The sequence below is a fragment of the Pelecanus crispus genome, chromosome 3, assembly GCF_030463565.1.
Source record: "Pelecanus crispus isolate bPelCri1 chromosome 3, bPelCri1.pri, whole genome shotgun sequence".
NCBI classification, from domain to species: domain Eukaryota; kingdom Metazoa; phylum Chordata; class Aves; order Pelecaniformes; family Pelecanidae; genus Pelecanus; species Pelecanus crispus.
In genome coordinates, this window is record NC_134645.1 from 44,916,150 (window position 1) to 44,934,167 (window position 18,018).

At 42.0% G+C, this 18,018-nt stretch overlaps 1 protein-coding gene across 1 annotated transcript in view; it reads right to left on the reverse strand.

Moving 5' to 3' along the window:
- Positions 1 to 522, reverse strand: part of DAAM2 (dishevelled associated activator of morphogenesis 2) — a 188,660-nt gene extending 188,138 nt beyond the window's left edge. The window contains 1 exon segment of the mRNA XM_075707404.1: positions 374 to 522. The gene's annotated coding sequence lies outside the window, so the exon portion shown is untranslated.
- Between the last annotated feature and the right edge of the window lie 17,496 nt (positions 523 to 18,018).

Sequence of the window (18,018 nt, forward strand, 5' to 3'; positions counted from 1 at the left end):
AAAGTGAATATGCTGGCCCTCAGACTAACAGTGTGACTAACACTTGCAGCACGGCCTGGATACAAGTTCTGTTCTGTTGAAATGGTGATGGGATAAAGAGAAGAGATGGAGTAGGATGTTACAATTTTTATGCCATTAGGATATATGCTGCTTCTAAACACACCTGGTTTGTCTGTAATGGGGAATAGTGAGGCCCTGTTTGCTGTAACCTTGCTCTAAAGTTGAAAACCAGCTTGCAATCGGTGGAAGATTCCTCTTGCCTGATGAATGTAGGTAATATCACACAAGTTTAAGAGAACAAATGTGATAGCTAAAATCCTGTTCCCTGGTATTCCGTTCCTCTCCCACTCCCCAAATGCAAATCGGAACTAACCTGGATGATCTGTATAGTTTCTGATTTGCTCTTCTCCCTCTCTGTGTTGGTCTCTGTGTTCAGTTCAGGTCCTCACGGTGTAGGAAGAACCCACCTTCAGATGAGGTAGTACAGCTGTTTTGACTGTAGAGATGGTCTTCTGGAGAAACAATTGCAAATAAATAGTTCCTTTTAGCTTTCTATCAATATAAAAGGCATCTCCAATGTTTTTTTACTTTCAAAAGAAATTACAGAAGAAATACATACAGAGGTTCCTGTATGGTCTCTGTTACAGGTCTTCAGTACAAGACCAGTCTTCCAGTGTTCTGATGAAATTACTTAGTCTTAAACCAGAATGATTTGAAGCACATGCTTGACACTAAGCAACAGAAGATGCAGGTAGTAGGTACTATTGGGCATGTAAAGGCAAGAAAACACTTAAAGGTTTCTTTGCTGAGGCACTTAACAGTGCTTTTAATACACTCTAGAATCAAACCCAGTATGAGTATCTCACATGTACCATTATATCTTCAACACTGATTGCATCTACTTGTAGACAAATTGTTCATTGGCCACTCCACACATTAACTTTGAGTATAGGGATCATAAGTGAACACTGATAGAGAAAAAGAAACAAATTTGTCTGCACAGAGTGTGATTAACATATACAAAGATGGTTTTCAGCTGATAAAGAACTATTGGCTTTGGCTTCTTTGTATCAGCTGGTCTAGACAGATGACTTCCAAGATTTAGGAGGAAATCTGTTATGAATTATTTACTTTTATCATTCAGCTAATTTTCTTGTTGTTGGGGTTTTTTCATTATTTTTTATTAAAGCCAAATGATTGTGCTCCAGGACATTCCACGAATGCTGCTGTACTGTCGTTTTAGGAAATACCATTAAAGTGACCTTTTCCTTGTTTGCTTCCCATGGCATTTAACTAAGCTGTTTTATGAGAAACATCATTAAAATTGTCAGTTCCTTCATGGGTGCCTTAAGATTATTCATAGAAACTGTAGTCTTTTGGGGATAACAGAAACACAGGGCCTTATTTTCCCTTCATTAACCCTATTTTCTACTGAAGTAACAATATCAACTTTAAGACAAGTCTATCAACACTGGGCAAATTCAGGCCTCTTTTTTTTTTTTTCCTTTGTAAGAATTTGATATTAGTGAAAGATACCACATCAGAAACATTAGAGAGTGAAGTCCTCTACCCAACCTCAAATTATATATAGCACAGGAAGCTATTCTACTGCTCCCCACCAAACCTTTCACCACAATTCCTGATTTTTGTCCTGGCATAACTTATTTTAAGAGGATGTGGGACAGCACATCCCAAATAGTACTTGACCCAAAATAGTAAGTGCCAGCTGTGATCACAGTTGTTGAGTTGTTTTGACTCATTCTTGAGAAAAAAGCAGATTAAGGTATCACAGAGCACAGAACAGTTGAGGTTAGAAGAGACCTCTGGCAATCACCTGCTCCAAACCTTTCAGCAGTGCCTCAAAGGAGGGTCAACTAGAGAAGGTTGCCACGGGCCCCATCTGGTCAGGTTTTGAGTATCTCTATGCACGGAGCCTCCACAACCTCTCTGAGCAACGTGTTCCAGTATTTGATCACATTCCCCCCCTCCCCCCCCATTAAAAAAAGTTTTTTCTTATGTTTAAATGGAATTTCCTGTATTTCAGTTTGTGCCCACAGACTCTCGTACTGCCACTGGGCACCAGTGAGAAGCATCTGGCTCTATCTTCTTTACTCCTCCCACCATCAGGTATTTATACATATTGATAAGATCCCCTCAAGCCTTCTCTTCTCCAGAATAGACAGTCCCAGGTCTCTCAGTCTCTCCTCATATGTCAGATGTACCAGCCCTTTAATCATCTTTGTGGCCCTTTGTTCCACTCTCTCCAATATGTCCATCCCTCTCTTGCACTGGGGAACCCCAGAACTGGACATGGCACTCCAGATATGTTACACCAATTCTGAGCAGAGAGGAAGGATCACCTCTCTTGACTTGCTGGCAATGCTTTTCCTAATACAGTCCAGAGGCTGTTGGCCACCTTTGCAACAAGAGACATTTCAGACTCATGTTCAATGTGCTGCCTACCAAGACTCCAGGTCCTTTTTCACAAAGCTGCTTTCCAGCTCATCGGCCCCAGCCTGTACTGGTGCATGAGGTTATTCCTTCCCAGAAACAGGACTTGGCATTTCCCTTTGTTGAATTTTATGAGATTCCTATTGAGGTGCCTCCAAACAGCAGTATGACCATCTGGTCAGTCTTTCTTCCCAGTTTCATGTTGTCTGCAAACTTGCTGAAGGTGCACTCGGACTCATCACCCAGGCCATTAATGAAGATGTTAAATAGTTTTGGATCCCCGTACTGATGCTGGGATACACCATTTGTGTGGCCCGCAGCTGATCTGTTTGCTGCTGACCACAATCTTTTGAGCTCAGCAGCTCAGCCAGCTACTAAGCCATGTCACTCTTCACTTATCTAGCCCGCACTTCATCAGTTTGTCAATGAGGATGTTATGTGAAAGTGTCAAAAACCTTACTAAAGTCAAGATAAACAGCATCTACTGCTCTCCCCATATCTACCAAGCCAATCATCTCATCATAGAAGGCTATCAGGATGGTCAGGCATGATTTCTCCTTATAGATCTGTGCTGACTACTCCCAGTCATTTTCTTGTCCTTTGTATGTTTGGAAATGGTTTCTAGGATTGCTTGCTCCATCACCTTCCCAGGGACTGAGGTGAGGCTGTCCACCCTGTAGTGCTCCAGATCCTCTTTCTTGTCCCTCTTGAAGATAAAAGTGACAGTTGCTTTCTTCCAGTCCTCAGGAACCTCTCCCAGTGCCCATGACCTTTCAAAGCTAATCAAAAGTGGCTTCACAATGACATTAGACAGCTCCCTCAGCATTCGTGGGTGAATCCCATCAGGTTCCAGGGACTTACTTTTTTATTTGTCCAGTTTATTGAAATATTCCCTAACCCAATCCTCATCCATCAAGGGTAAGTCTTCTTTGCTCCATACTTTGCTGCTGGTCTCAGAGGCCTGGGATTTCTGAAGGCGAGTACTTCCAGTAAAGACCACAGTGAAGACTTGAGTATCTCATCCTTTTCTGTGTCCTTTGTCACCAGGTCCCCATGACCATTCAGCAGAGGGTCTACTTTTTCCCTCATCTTTCTTTTGCAGCTGATCTCCCTTTAGACAACCTTTTCGTTGCCCTTCACGTCCCTTAGCAGATTCAACGCCAGGTAGGCCTTGGTTTTCCCTATCCCTTCCCCACACATTGAGACAGTGTCTCTATATTCCTCCCAGGTCACCTGACCCTACTCCCACCTCCTGTAAACTTCCTTTTTATGTTTGAGTTTAGTCAGGAGTTCCTTGCTTATCTACACAGGCCTCCTGACACCTTTGTTTCATTTCCTGCTCACCAGGATGAACTGTTCTTTAGCTTGGAGGAGGTGATCCTTGAAAATCAATTGGCTCTCCTGGACCTCTCTTCTCTCCAGGGCTGTGTATTGTGGGATTCTTTCAAGCAGGTCCCTGAAAAGGCCACAGCCTGCTCTTCTGAAGTCCAGGATTACAATCCTGCTTTTTGTCTTGCTCCCTCCTCTCAGGATCCTGAACTCTACCATCCCATGGTCACTGCAGCTGAAGCTACCCTTGACTTTCACATCCTCAACCCATTCTTCTTTGTTTGTAAATATCAGACTCCTCTTCAGCTCATCCATCATCTGTGTTAGGAAGCTGTCATCACTCCAGAAACCTCCTGGGTTTCTTGTGCCCTGCTGTGTTGCCCTTCCAGCAGATATTGAGGTGGTCATGAGGCTCTTCCAGTTGCCTGAAGAAGGTCTTCTTTACTCATTCTTCTGATCAGGTGATCTATAACAAGACATTCACCAAAGCATTGTTCTTCTTGTATTGCCCACTAATCCTGACCCACAAGCTCTCAACCAGCTAATCATGCCTGATGAGGTAATGTCAAGCAGATGCTATCATACACTGGAGAACCATTTCACAGCAACATCAGCCCCCTCTTCTAATGCAGTTTGTCCTTCCTGTGCTTTCCAGGGAACACTCACAAATCCAAAGACATCCCATTTTGGGAGGCCTCATGCCCGTTCAAAGCAACACCACAGTTCAGGATCAACTTAAATCAATCAGTTTCCCTGCAAACCGCAGTTCCTTCCTAGTTTGCTGGTCTTGATATTTCTTTCCCAGTCTCCAGTCTTGCTACCTGGGACTTCACCACACTGACATACTAGGCCACATTTTAAGACTTGGACATTTACCTTCCTAGAAAGAAGTTTCAACTAAACCTTTCCATCTCATTAATGCAGAGAAACCCTCACATGGTCCTGGTTACCCAAGGGCTCTCTGCTAAAGGTTATCTCCACTCATTCCCTAAGTTACCACTTCATGATTCAGTCTGTCCTTATATTCCTTAAAGAGCTATTCTTAGTCATGCAATTCACATGGCATTACATCTTCTCATCCCTGAGTCTAAACATAAGGTAGCTTACCCTATGACACCTGCAATTGTAACAATTCTTCATTCTGATCAACTGAAACTGGATTTGAACAGGTGACCACATCTTTGTTTAGCCACACGTAATAATTATAAGCTTACTTCTGTAGCACTACTTTTGGTATGGAGCACTGGCTGCTTGATTCTGCATTCACCTCTGCATCTGTCAGTACCACAGCATCTCACTGTGCAACGAAGTGATCCTCATTCCCATCTTCCTAACACAACATGTAACAGAACGACGATGTAACATCTGACAAGAAGCAACAGGCATGCTTCTGTGTAGTCCTCATTCATCTCAAAGAAAGTTCCTGCCTCAGCTGACACTAGGGCAGTGAACCCCTGGGGCTTTAAGAAGCATTGCCTGGCACATTATCCATATGCAGTCCTAAGTGGTTTTCTCAAAAGAGCTGTCGGAGGTGGAGCAGGGAAAGAGAGGTTTAATGCCAAATATCTTCACTTGATGCAAATATCAACCCCCTTGAGTAATAATTTTACATTCCTCAGCAAAGACACACTCTGCTTTTGAAATATTTACCTTTCCTTTATTTTTTATAACCTTAAGAAATCTGGGAGGAATGTGAACTGTTTTGTTTTTTGTCTTCCTATGACGGCAGAGATTTATTTATAGCCAGGAACTGCAGGACAGTTCTCACATGGCTGCTGAAAATTAAAACAGCATGTAGGGTTTTGTTTTGTTTTGCTTTTATGCCTTTGCCGCTACAGTCTCTCCCTGCATTCCCTAAACCCTTGTTATTGTAACCAGAGCCACATTTTGCATTGCTACAATTGCAGGGTTATGTGAATTCCAAAGGCTTTAAAGGAAAGGGCCTGCAGATTCTGCTCCGGGCCGTAGGGAAGTTGACACAAACAGTTATGCCCAACATCTAGGGAGAGGCGAAGGCATTCATAAATCGTCAACAGACAGGAAACCTAAGTCTCAACCTCAGCATCAACCTGAAGTTTTCTAAACCTTTTAGAACTTACTGGTTTCATTTAAATTGATTGTCCTCTCATTTTCAGTGTTGTGCTTTGCTATGGCCAGGAAAATTTCCTTCAGCCACTTCTGGAAATCTTCATATGTCCTCTCTCACTTTCCACTGGTGTGTACTGGTTTACCCAGGAGAGCCAACAACAGAAAGCTCTACAGGTAAAAACTTTTTCAGACTCAAGGAACTGTATTTTTACAGTGATCATGAAACTGTACATGTTGAAAAGCATTACTTTACTCATGAAGACTTTTATATTAAAAAGAAAATTACCCCAAAAGAGAACAATCATACTCATGAAAGACAGCAACAGAACAAGGAGTATGCATCTGATCCCTTACAAGAAGTCTTTATAGCAAGTAGGGGTGGGAAGAAGTGTGATACGTGTTGCACATCTGTGTGCTTTTGAGTAACCAAGTTGTAATGCTGACACTAGCTGTGCATTTCTGTGCGGCCACGGGCAAGCTAATTCATGTTTCTGACTCTGTACTCTCTAAAAGAGGGATAATAATGCCTGACTCATAGTCAGTGTTAGAAGGCTCTGCATAAGCTCATCTTAGTCCCCAGTGTTTAGATAAGTCAGCTAAATGGGAAAAATGCTTAGCCCACTTTTCCAGCCTTGCTTCTATTTCAGCTCTAAATCACCATTAGTCAAATCATGCTTAGTCCTCAGACAAAAACCTAGATTACATTATTCCTGAAGTATGTGGAGCTTTTGCACAGCATGGTGCACCCTGATCACTGGAGTGTACTAATGAGAGCTCAGGGAAATGACTGTTTTTGTGAAAAGGTGCAGCCAGAACTCCCTAGCCAATTCAGCTGACACTATAAGGAAGGATGAGGCTGTGGCGCCACTCCAACATGCTGCTTTCTATTGCTGTTGAGTTTTCCAGGCAACCTTAAACTTACTGCAGTGGATATGAAAAAGCAGGGCTTGCTGCATTGTTCACCCACCTCTTTGGTGCAAAGCCAATCGTGGTAAGTCCTCAGGAAAGAAAACCAAGAATCACCGACTCGCAGTCACTCTACAACCAGGTAGGTCAGTGCCAAGCCAACAAAGGAAGGGACATTCCAAGCAATTCCCAAACCGTGATATTTTGAAAACAATCACTACAATGGAAGAGATGACTGCAGTAGTGGACAATAGTTCCTACTCAGCTGGTAGTTACTGTTGCTACACAGGTGGCGATAACTGTTATTATTATGAAAGTGTAGCTGTTCAAATCTTATGAAGAAAGACAAAACCCATTTCTGGAGGTGCAGCTACACAGGATCTCACACAGCTCAAGTTTCTACGAGTTTGTCATGTGTTTATTTACTTGGAACCAGGAACTGCCCTATGGAGCTCTGATCCTGACTGTCAGTGCGACCTGGGGCAAGTGACTGAATGTCTTTGCACCCACAACTCCTTTTGAAGTCAACTGGTGATGTGGATGCTCAACAATTCTGAAAAAACAAGCCCTACAGGTCAAAGCCAATGACTGCCTCAGCTGAGGTGTTTTGGGTCACATCATAAATTGTATAAATTTTGAACAGAAAAACTGAAGCACCCACAGCTAACAAATATTTCTGTAAATGTGGTCCTGCAATTGGCCCAGTGTAACACAACTCACAGACACAGAGTGCTGGAGTCCAAGGGACTGTCTATATTAACATTTTTTGGAAGAGGACAGTTTATGAAGGGTCTGCGTGGAGTAAGAAACAGGCAGCCAGAAGACAAAGAGAAATCAGAAATCAAAGACAGCTATATTAGACTGTGTCCCATTCTTAGTGCAGCTAATGATAAGTATCTGAGAACTATACATTTTACTGAACCAGGTAAAGTACTGACCAAAATTGTTACTTTATTCTGTAAGTTATGTTTCCTAATGATCTAAATTCTTGAATCCTTTCCTCAAAGACGACTAGTTTAGCACTCAAAAGCACTGTGGAACACAGGCAAGAAAATCTGATATCCTATAATATCGAATTCCTCAGTTTTCAGTCTTGAACCCAAATCAAAATTGATACATGCCTCTAAATGATCAGCACTGCTTCATATAGACTTTGGTATCTTATCCAAGTATTAAGCAAGGTGGAGGTTGCTTAGCTTTTGGAATCTGTGAAGTCTACAGCCTGTAATTATTGGCCAAACCAGCAGCATAACTCCCATCTACAACTCATTTGTTTCCCTGAGTTAACAAAACCCTTCCTTACCTTCCATGCTTGCATATCCAACAGAAACTACTTGGATCAGCACAATTAGCAAAGCAGGCAGGACAAGGGGCCACTTAGTCAGCTCTGTGACACATTTTACAGCAGAGGACCTCCAATAGCTGACACAGTTCAAGCAAGGCAAAAAAATCATAGAATACTAATAAACATAACCACACAGACTTTCTGATACATCTGACAGGTCTGATGAAATAGAAGTATAACAAAATTTTCCTACTGATACCAAATGACAATAAGAAAATGAAAGGCCTGTGTTGGCCCAGTGGTTCAGTGTGGTGAGGTTTAGTTAGGTCCATATTAGATTCTCAGGACTACCACATTCCTCTGCTGCGTAAAGAAAGGAGGGTAAAAAGAAAGAACAACTGTAACCATATGGATAGAAGGTACATAGTAAAAAAAGCAAACCAAACAAAAAAAGATTTAACATAAATAGAACAGAATAGAACAGAGTAGAATAGAACAGAGTAGAATAGAACAGAGTAGAATAGAATAGAACAGAATAGAACAGAATAGAACAGAATAGAATAGAATAGAATAGAATAGAATAGAATAGAATAGAATAGAATAGAATAGAATAGAATAGAATAGAATAGAATAGAATAGTTCAGTTGGAAGGGACCTGCAATGATCACCTAGTCCAACTGCCTGAATGTTTTAATGCTCTCTAATGATGCAACTCAGGTGAGCTGCAAAAGGCAGACTTGTGTTGTCCTCTCTCTCTGCTGCAATCAGCTACACCCAAAAATATCTGGAGGGAAAATGACATCTGACACAGCCATGGTAAAAATGACCCAAACTAAGAAGTGGCAACTCTGAGGGTGTGGGAAAGTCTGCAAACAAATCACTGGGTGTGTCAGATACATAGACGCTAATATAATGCAGTGATTACTGTGTCTCTGCTCAGTGAATATATAAAAGTGAGCTTGGTGGTTTAAGTACCATGCACAATGACCGCTGAACAAACTCAAGTCTGGGTTCATTTGCCTAGGAGCAGTACAACAGTCGCTGTGACCCTAAAGCTTCATGGTACATTCGGAACATAACTGAAGTCAAGAGATACTAAACAAATCCAGCATGGCATCTTACTCTACATGGAGACTTTTTAGACTGCTTCTTCCAAGTATCACAGAACTGGGAAAACCGCTTTTGTGACACCCATGAGTGAATTTCTCAGGGAGCTTCACTGTGGCTACAGGGCCCATTATTCCCCAACCTAGTAGCATCGCAAGATGCAGTGTGTATCATCCACATCAAATGGCAAAATCCAGTCCTAGAAACAAGCCTCCAAAATGCTGGTGAAGACGTCAGCTTTAAAAGTCCAAATGCAACAAATATAGGAACCTAGAGATCTCATGGACTTAGGGTCACACAGTCTAAACAGGAAACCTAGAAAATAAAGCTTACACATCCATGCAGCCTGGGCTGTTCCATTACAAGCAAGCAAGCAAACAAACAAACAGGTAGGTTGGTAGGTAGATAGACAGCACACTGGAAAGCACATACCCAGAGTCACACAAACAGTTAATGGCAGTTAATGGCAGTGGCCACCCAGCAGAACCAAGCCCAAGATTAACAATGGGAGAATTTTTAATGGAAGTCAAAGAGTATTTCCCATTTTTCTGGAGGTGTTGCCCCCCAGTCTGGCACCAAACTGCCCAGCTCCCTCTAGCTTCTTTGTGAATTAAGTCTATTCCTGAAAGAGCAAAAGAATCCCAAGAGACCATGACTAATGAGGGCTCAAAGGAAAAATTAAGGTTGCCTATCTCTCCCTATCACTGTGTAACCACTTAGGATTGAGTACCCAGAATTGAACACAGCATTCCTAGTGTTGTTTCATCATAGCTCAGAGACATATTTCCTCAGCAGGCTATTTGGATCAAAGACTTAAGGCAACATCCCTGAAAGAAAAGACAAGGCAAAACACAGAGGGGACTTTTTCGCCATCTGCTTCCATTTTAATTTGCTGCACTCCCACATGTCACCAGAGCATGTAGGGTGGTCAGTTGGATTCTGTGTCATGTGCATTCATGGAAGTATGGGACTACAAGGTCATCATGTCCTGTTACTTACAATCACAGACAACCACATAATAGACACGTAGTCCAGCAGACTCCACAGCGCATTTATTCCAATACTGTCACGCATTAACATAAGACTCTTCAAGTGACCGGTGGGAAGCAGAATTAGATAAGTTTTTCAGTCTGAAGTGAGGCAGCCATTTTTACTCTTAGTTTAAAGCAGCTGACAATGACAAATTAGGTATTTCATTGTACAGAGGTATAATATCATCTCCCTGACCTCTGATATCTGATTCTAGAGATCATAATTTAGTCCACTTGTATTTGAATATTCATGTTCTGTGGATAAAAATACATACAGCTACCAATAATATTTTTTATGTCAAAGTGAGAAAAAACAAAATGTTGATATGTATGCAATCTGAATTGTATGTTGATATATCTTGCAAAAATCGAGACCGGTAATTTAAAAGTTAACTCTCAAGACTGATGAAGCAGCATTCTTAAACTGCTTTTTATTAAAAGTATAGTGATACTATAGGAAAATGTTAATATATTATGTTAGGTCAACTCTAGCTTGTATTTACAGTATTTTCTTAGATAAGGCTCCCATTTCACAGTAGCTTAGCTATATGAACAGATGTGTAAATCAGAAAGAGTATGGGCCTCTGGAGATGTCCCAATACATGTGAACATACTAAACATCACCACTGTAAGCAAGCAGGGGATGAGGCAGTGAGCAGTTGCTTGCTGAATTTTGCCTCTGTTTAAACATAAAATGTGTCATGAAGGGCACAGTAGGACATTTATAGCTTAACACATGTCCCCCAGCAGGTACATGAAGCTATTCTAGATAAGCCCAGACACAGCTGGAAAACAATTCATGGATCCCCCAAGGAAAATTTCACCTAGTCAGAAAGTGCATCTGTTTTTCTCCCTATAACTTAGTAATGGTGACTGCCAGACTTCGTAACATTCACACAGGCTGCCTGAATCCTGCTGACGATGAAAGGCTAAGGTCAAGCTTTGTACTTCTGTCATTGGCAACACATTTCAGGGCCTCTACAACAGAGCCAGAGAGATTCACTCATTGGGATGCCTGACCCACAGGGCAGTAAAAGTATGAAACAAGCAATGAGGGCAAGTTCATATCTCAGTAGGGCACAGTTGGAAGACAGTTCATATTGGCAGGGCCCTAGCATGGTTATTACTCTGTCCCTGCATAACAGTGCAGGAGGATGCTGACAGATCAGAGCACAGGCAAGAACAAAACCAACTGTCCCTCTGTGCATTCAGCTGTTAGAAACATAGTTTAATTGGTTCCCGCTGTATACACGGCTGCAAAAGTAGCAAAGGACTAAAGTCCCCTCATGTTTGGTCAAGATCTTGCTTTCTTTCATCTGTTGTGCAGATGCTGATGGGGTCACCTGCCTGGAGGGGGTCAGGATTCTGCCAAATGGATTTAAGCAGGGTACTTACAGTCCAAGCATCGCAGCTTAATGGTCAGTGACTCAGTGAGAAAACCAAGACTGTCTGCACTAGTGGATGGCCCCATTCCTGACAACGTTTGTAAGGAGGAATGATATCCTGGCAAACCCTCTCTACAGATGTATGCTGTTTAATCTAACAAATAAACCCATTCTACCTAGTTAGGGCAGGTCTCTGCAGTACCTAAGTTTCATATTCCCAGTGTAGGCAAAAACCTAAACAAACGGTGGAGAGTACGAAGAAAAACGGGATTATAAATTGAGGCTCTGGGAAGCCAGAATACAGATATGGGGGAGGGAGAAAAAAAGGGGAAGAGTAGCCACTCTGCAGTAGGGTGATAGACTTGCATTCTGGGAGAAGTATGATTTTGGTGGATATATGGCTTGTCTACCAGGCAGGAGGCTAAATGAGACATAATGATAAAGATGTTGTTATAATATTTCAGTTTAATTGCTATAGCTTTGTTAAACTAACACTTCAGAGGACATAAAGATAGCTAAAAAAAATGGTTATCTGACCTACCTGCAGTGACTGTATTTATATGATAGTACAGACTCCCATCAGGTTGCAGGCATCTGAGAAAGCTGTGGCTCAGTTTCCCAAAATGCTAAATCCATTAATATTTGTAAAGTTCTTGGAAATATTCCAAAGGAAAGTGCTGAATGCAAAGAATAAATTGCTAACTTTATCTAATTATATATATGTGACTTACCCTCACATATTTGTATAGTGTATGATTGCAGACAAGAAAATATTCTCATCATTTAACTCCCACTGGTTAAATAGGAACAGTCCATTGAGATTGCCCCAGCTCCATCAGAAACAATCTGGTTAATGAGCATACAATACCCACAGCATTCAGGGTTTGATCTTAAACCAGTGGGAAGTACAGAATTTACTGTATTGTAGGCTGATGATTTATTGACTACATGTTTTCAGAGGGACTGGACTGTTGTAACATTCTTGGGGAAAACAAAAACTTCATGTTAGAGTGAAATCATGTTACACCTCTACAAGAGTCCAGGAAACTTCTACGCACTGATCAGCAGAGGCAAGGATGCTTATACAGCTCCACAGTAGTTTCATTCCTTCTTGAAAAGGTTGCTCCCTTCGACCTGACAAGGAAGAAGCAGAACTGGCAGGCTGATGCAGAGCAACATGGAATTCCCATGTATTTCTGTCACAGCCTTCTGGAGATTTGAAAGAAAACAGATGACAGTGCAGGACCAAGAGTGTGCAAAGAGATTAATGATTTTTCAAGACCAGCCTGAAACACCTAAAAATAGCCTAATTTTTTTTTTTAAAGCACTGAGCTTTCCTGGAAAGTGGAAGCACCCCAGATATTTGTTATTTATGAAAATATCAGCAACAATCAAAACTCATCAACAGTAAGCCTGCTTGAAATGTTCAGATTTAGAGAAATATTTAAATGCAAAAGAAAATGCAAAACATTTCTAAAAGTAACTGGAGGGGGGTTAGCAAATGAAATCCTTTCTGCAAAAAATTGTCACTGTTTGTAATCCACTTTTGAACTGGGGAACAAGGAGAGATGCTGGTCACTTTTTTAACTGACAAGACACAGTGCTAAAAATGAAGGTATAGTTTCGTTGTGTGCATTCTTGACACTTAAAGGACTCTAAAATGTTAATAAGTTTCTGGAGGTTTGTGATGTACCTTGTCAGGTTCCTCAGCCCACATCTTACATATATGACTGTTTCTCCCTTGTAGAATATCTGAAACATCAGAGGATCTTCAGTGTTTTCTCTCTCAAAGACCACAGGAATATAAAAATGAGTACATAGAGTCAGAAGTCCATCTAAACCAGTACCCTATCTCCAAATAATGGTCAGCTGCAGATGGTTAGGGAAAGCATATGAAAATACCATATATAGTCTGATCCTATCCCTGCTCAATCCTTTGAGTTGTTCAGGATTTGGAGATGGGAGTACAGCCAGATTATCATGTTTAATAGCTACCAGTGGACGCATCCTCCAAGATTTTTCATCTCTTCCCACAGCTTTGTCTTGGGAGAAGGGAATCTTGCCACGTGATATTAAACCTTTGAAATGTATCCTTGCCATGACTTCTTCATAATGAAATCCAACCTGGATTGTGCTCCTTGGCAGAAATGTTCCTTCTCCCTTTTGCATATGTGTGTGTGTGTGTGTGTTTGTGTATTTAATTTATGAAAATGTCCTGGGAACACATCTTCAGATCAGATCTTTAGAAGTTAAATTGGACCTGACCACTTTCATAGAATAGAATCATAGAATCATAGAATCATCTAGGTTGGAAAAGACCTTTAAGATCATCCAGTCCAACCATTAACCTACACTACCAAGCCCACTCTAGACTAATCAAGGGTAGACCAGACTAAACCATATCCCGAAGTGCCACATCTACCCGTTTTTTAAACGCCTCCAGGGATGGGGACTCCACCACCTCTCTGGGCAGCCTGTTCCAATGCCTGACCACCCTTTCCGTAAAGAAATTTTTCCTAATTTCCAGTCTAAACCTCCCCTGGCACAGCTTAAGCCCATTTCCTCTTGTCCTATCGCTAGCTACTTGGGAGAAGAGACCAACACCCACCTCACTACAACCTCCTTTCAGGTAGTTGTAGAGAGCGATAAGGTCTCCCCTCAGCCTCCTCTTTTCCAGGCTAAACAACCCCAGTTCCCTCAGCCGCTCCTCATAAGACTTGTTCTCCAGACCCTTCACCAGCTTCGTTGCCCGCCTCTGAACACGCTCCAGCACCTCAATGTCTTTCTTGTAGTGAGGGGCCCAAAACTGGACACAGTATTCCAGGTGCGGCCTCACCAGCGCCGAGTACAGGGGGACAATCACCTCCCTGCTCCTGCTGGCCACAGCATTCCTGATACAAGCCAGGATGCTGTTGGCCTTCTTGGCCACCTGGGCACACTGCTGGCTCATGTTCAGCCGGCTATCTACTAACACCCCCAGGTCCTTTTCGGCCAGGCAGCTTTCCAGCCACTCCTCCCCAAGCCTGTAGCGTTGCATGGGGTAATCCTTTCTTAATCCTTTCTTCAAGGATGAACAGGACACTGTGTAAATTTCTGTCTCTTAAGACTTCATAGCTCATTAATTAAATTGTTTAAGCAGCTAAAAACATTGGCCCCTCCAAACAGCAAACAAAATACAAAGCCCCCCAAATCAGGCTTGTTCACTGCCTTGAATAATAAAAGCCGTAACAGTATAAATGAGTCCTTGTTTATGCCTCCTTAAAAAAACTAATATACCAAGGAGATAGAAGAGTTTTTGGGTCTCACAAATCAGCTTTGTCCCCAATTCAAAGAAGAGCTGGGCTGGCACATGTATTGCCTGAATTTAAGTCATCTTGGGACACAGTGAAGAGAATAATACTCTTCAACAAAAACAAATGCGAACTTCAAAGCTCAAGAGCAGAAATATCGACTTCAGTGATTATTACTTTGAAACCAGCAAAACTGGGAAGTGAGCAAGCACTTGTTATTCCGGGAGGGAGCCTGTTCCTCTCTTGCTGCCAAAGTTGTTCTCAGTTCCTCAAGGTTAGCTGTATTTCCATTTTCACTCAGTCTAAACACATCCTTCTGATCTCCAACTCCCACTCCTTGAATTCCAGCAAGCCTTCTGATCTCCTCCCTTTCTTATCTACTTCCTTCTTTCCACCTTAAGTCTCTCTAATTCCTAACTCCAGAGAAACCTTATCACTGGTATAAGTCTGCCATACTCTCAGAATAACTTTTCCACTAAATCCAAAACCCATGAGCTTCTCCTGGTCAAATCTGTTACTCCGTATTGTCCCAAGTCTAGAAAACTCCTACTACTAGAATACATTATCTGACACCATAGAGATCACCAGAGAAGCCAAAATCTCAAGTCTTGAAATACTATGTGGAAAACAAATTGAAAATATAAATCTAACATGGAACATGAACTTTGGGCAACATACAAACCGGACACAAAGCCTAAGGGAGGGAAAAGCCTTTTTGACCATCATCAGGTACAGATTTAATACACAGCCCTAAAAAAGCTTGAGGCTGCACTACCAATAGTGCTGCTCAGCGTGTGATGTGTTCATGGGCATGTGGCTATGTGGTTCTCAGCAATCAAAGCGGGGCATGTCCTGGACATGTCAAGAAAAACAGAATATGAGTACAGGACTGACACACCAAAGCTTGTGGGGGCTTCCAGCAACATGGGACACGTTCCTCTGTGACTTCTACTGCTGTAAAACAGCAGTAGCTCCACTGACCTTCAGAGAGTTACACTGCTGTAAAAAGTATGTGAGAAGAATCAAATCCACTGTGTAGATTTGCCCAAGTCAGTCATCCAGCATTTCAAAAGTAGCTTATAATTTTGGCTGTCTCAATTTTTGTGTCTTGGTGCCTTAACAAGGCACTAAAAATACAGAGCCAAAATTACAGGTTATTTTACACAACTTGGGCCTCAGTTTCTCTGGACCAAATTCTGATGCTACTTGAACTTAGTTGTAATTGAAGCCTGGAATAAGTTTCTTGAACAATATGGAGCTACAAAAAACTTTCACTAGTAAAGATGAGAGCAGACTTGCACTGTTTGTGCCTTAGGTCATTCATATCAGTCTGAAGACACTGGGCCAAATCCTCAGCTGGAATACATTTGTCATAGCTACACTGGAGCCCCCATACCTATCTGCACTGGCTGAGAATCCAACCCAATAAATCCCATTTAACTAATTTACATAGCATTATGAAATTTAATACCTACACAGAGCTTGGAAGATAACAAGTCCTCAGCCTGATAATGACTCAGAGTAGTGTCAAACAGAAGTAACTCCACTGTTAAGTGGAACTGCAGAAAGATGAAAAAGGAATCAGATTCTACTGCATGTAGAGTGAGTGCATATATACTGAGTCCTACTACTGCCAGTTTTCTTCAAATGCCTCAGTTTAAAGGAGTGTGATATTAGGGAACACAACTGGTAAAACAGAAAAGCCATGAGACACCACTGTCAATCATCCACACAACAAAAAGCATGGGGAAATACACATAAACTCTTTCATCCAATGAAAATCAGAGCATTCTTTTAATTTAGGAACACGCTGTGCTTGCCTGGGGGCTGCAGGGACAGGGAAGAGAGAGAGGGTCAGATCTCCATAGGATTGACCCAGGTTTGAAAATTCACAGCAATTAAAGCACTGAGAGCCAAACCTCCCACGCAACCTTCCCCTGAGTGTCAGGAAATGGTGTCCCCTGATTGCTCAATCGCTAGGTCAGATGGCTGGCCTGGAGGGACTAGATGGGTTTCTGGGATTCCACTGGACCTTGGGGGAATTTTATGTCAACTAAGGCAGATGGAGCAAAACCAAACTATCTCGGAGATGCCTTCAAGATGCTGTTCAACTCTTGCTGTGCCTCCCTGCCAATAAAATAGTCAGTGCATGCCAGGTCTGGACTTGGTAAGAAAAATTTTTGCAACTGATTTCAAGATGAACAGAATGATCTCCATTACACTTAAGGAGCACAACTAAAACAAACAGCAGAGATAGCAGCAGCAAAGTGATACGGTGTGGTAAGGCCACTAGGATATCCAGAGAATTTGCTTACTCAGCTCTGTGAAACCATGAGACTGCACTTCGTAACATATAATATAGACTTTTAAAACCTCAGGGTTGCACTATGACTGTCATAAGCTCCAACAGGGAATTGTTTTCTGTTTCACAAAGCAAAACTGAAAAGATGTATGCCCTGTCCATATTGTGTTTGTTTCTTTCGCTTCCAGGGTCAGTGTCCACCAGTAGAAGAACTAGCAATTTCCTGGCTGGTATAACCTCATCTAAACTCAAGGATGCTGAGTGATGACCCATGCATTCTCATAAGACACTAAATTTATCTTCTGCCAGATCAGTATCTCCTTCCCCATTCCTCCTCCCGCCCTTCCACTCAGTGTGCAATTTTCCCCCTGAACCACGACTAACAGCTCACAAGGAACTTCCAGACTTGCAAACCCCTGCAGGTAGTGTCACTCACTAGTGGAATGCTGAGCTGGAGGACAGAGAGAGGAATCGTGAGACAGAAAGCAATCAGTCAGCTTAATACACCCCAAATCTGGAATTATCTCCTTCTTAGTTCCTCTTCTCACCCTCTCAGCTTTCAGTAGTTCTGTATATATTAGTTCTGTATTACCCAATGCACTTCAGACAGACTACCTGCTGAACCAGGTAAAAGTGTCTGTGGCTCCCAGACACTTGTCTTGGCTGTGACAGCTCTTAAGCTTTTATTGGGACATATAGGTTTCTAATAAGCTACTACATTTCTTAAGGATTTTTTTTCTTTCACATTGCCAGCCACTGTGATTAGGCTGTTGCTAAGAAAATAAAGCAGCTTCTTGGAAAAGGAGCTGCTAGGCTACTGGAAATAAAATCTGGTAAGAAATAA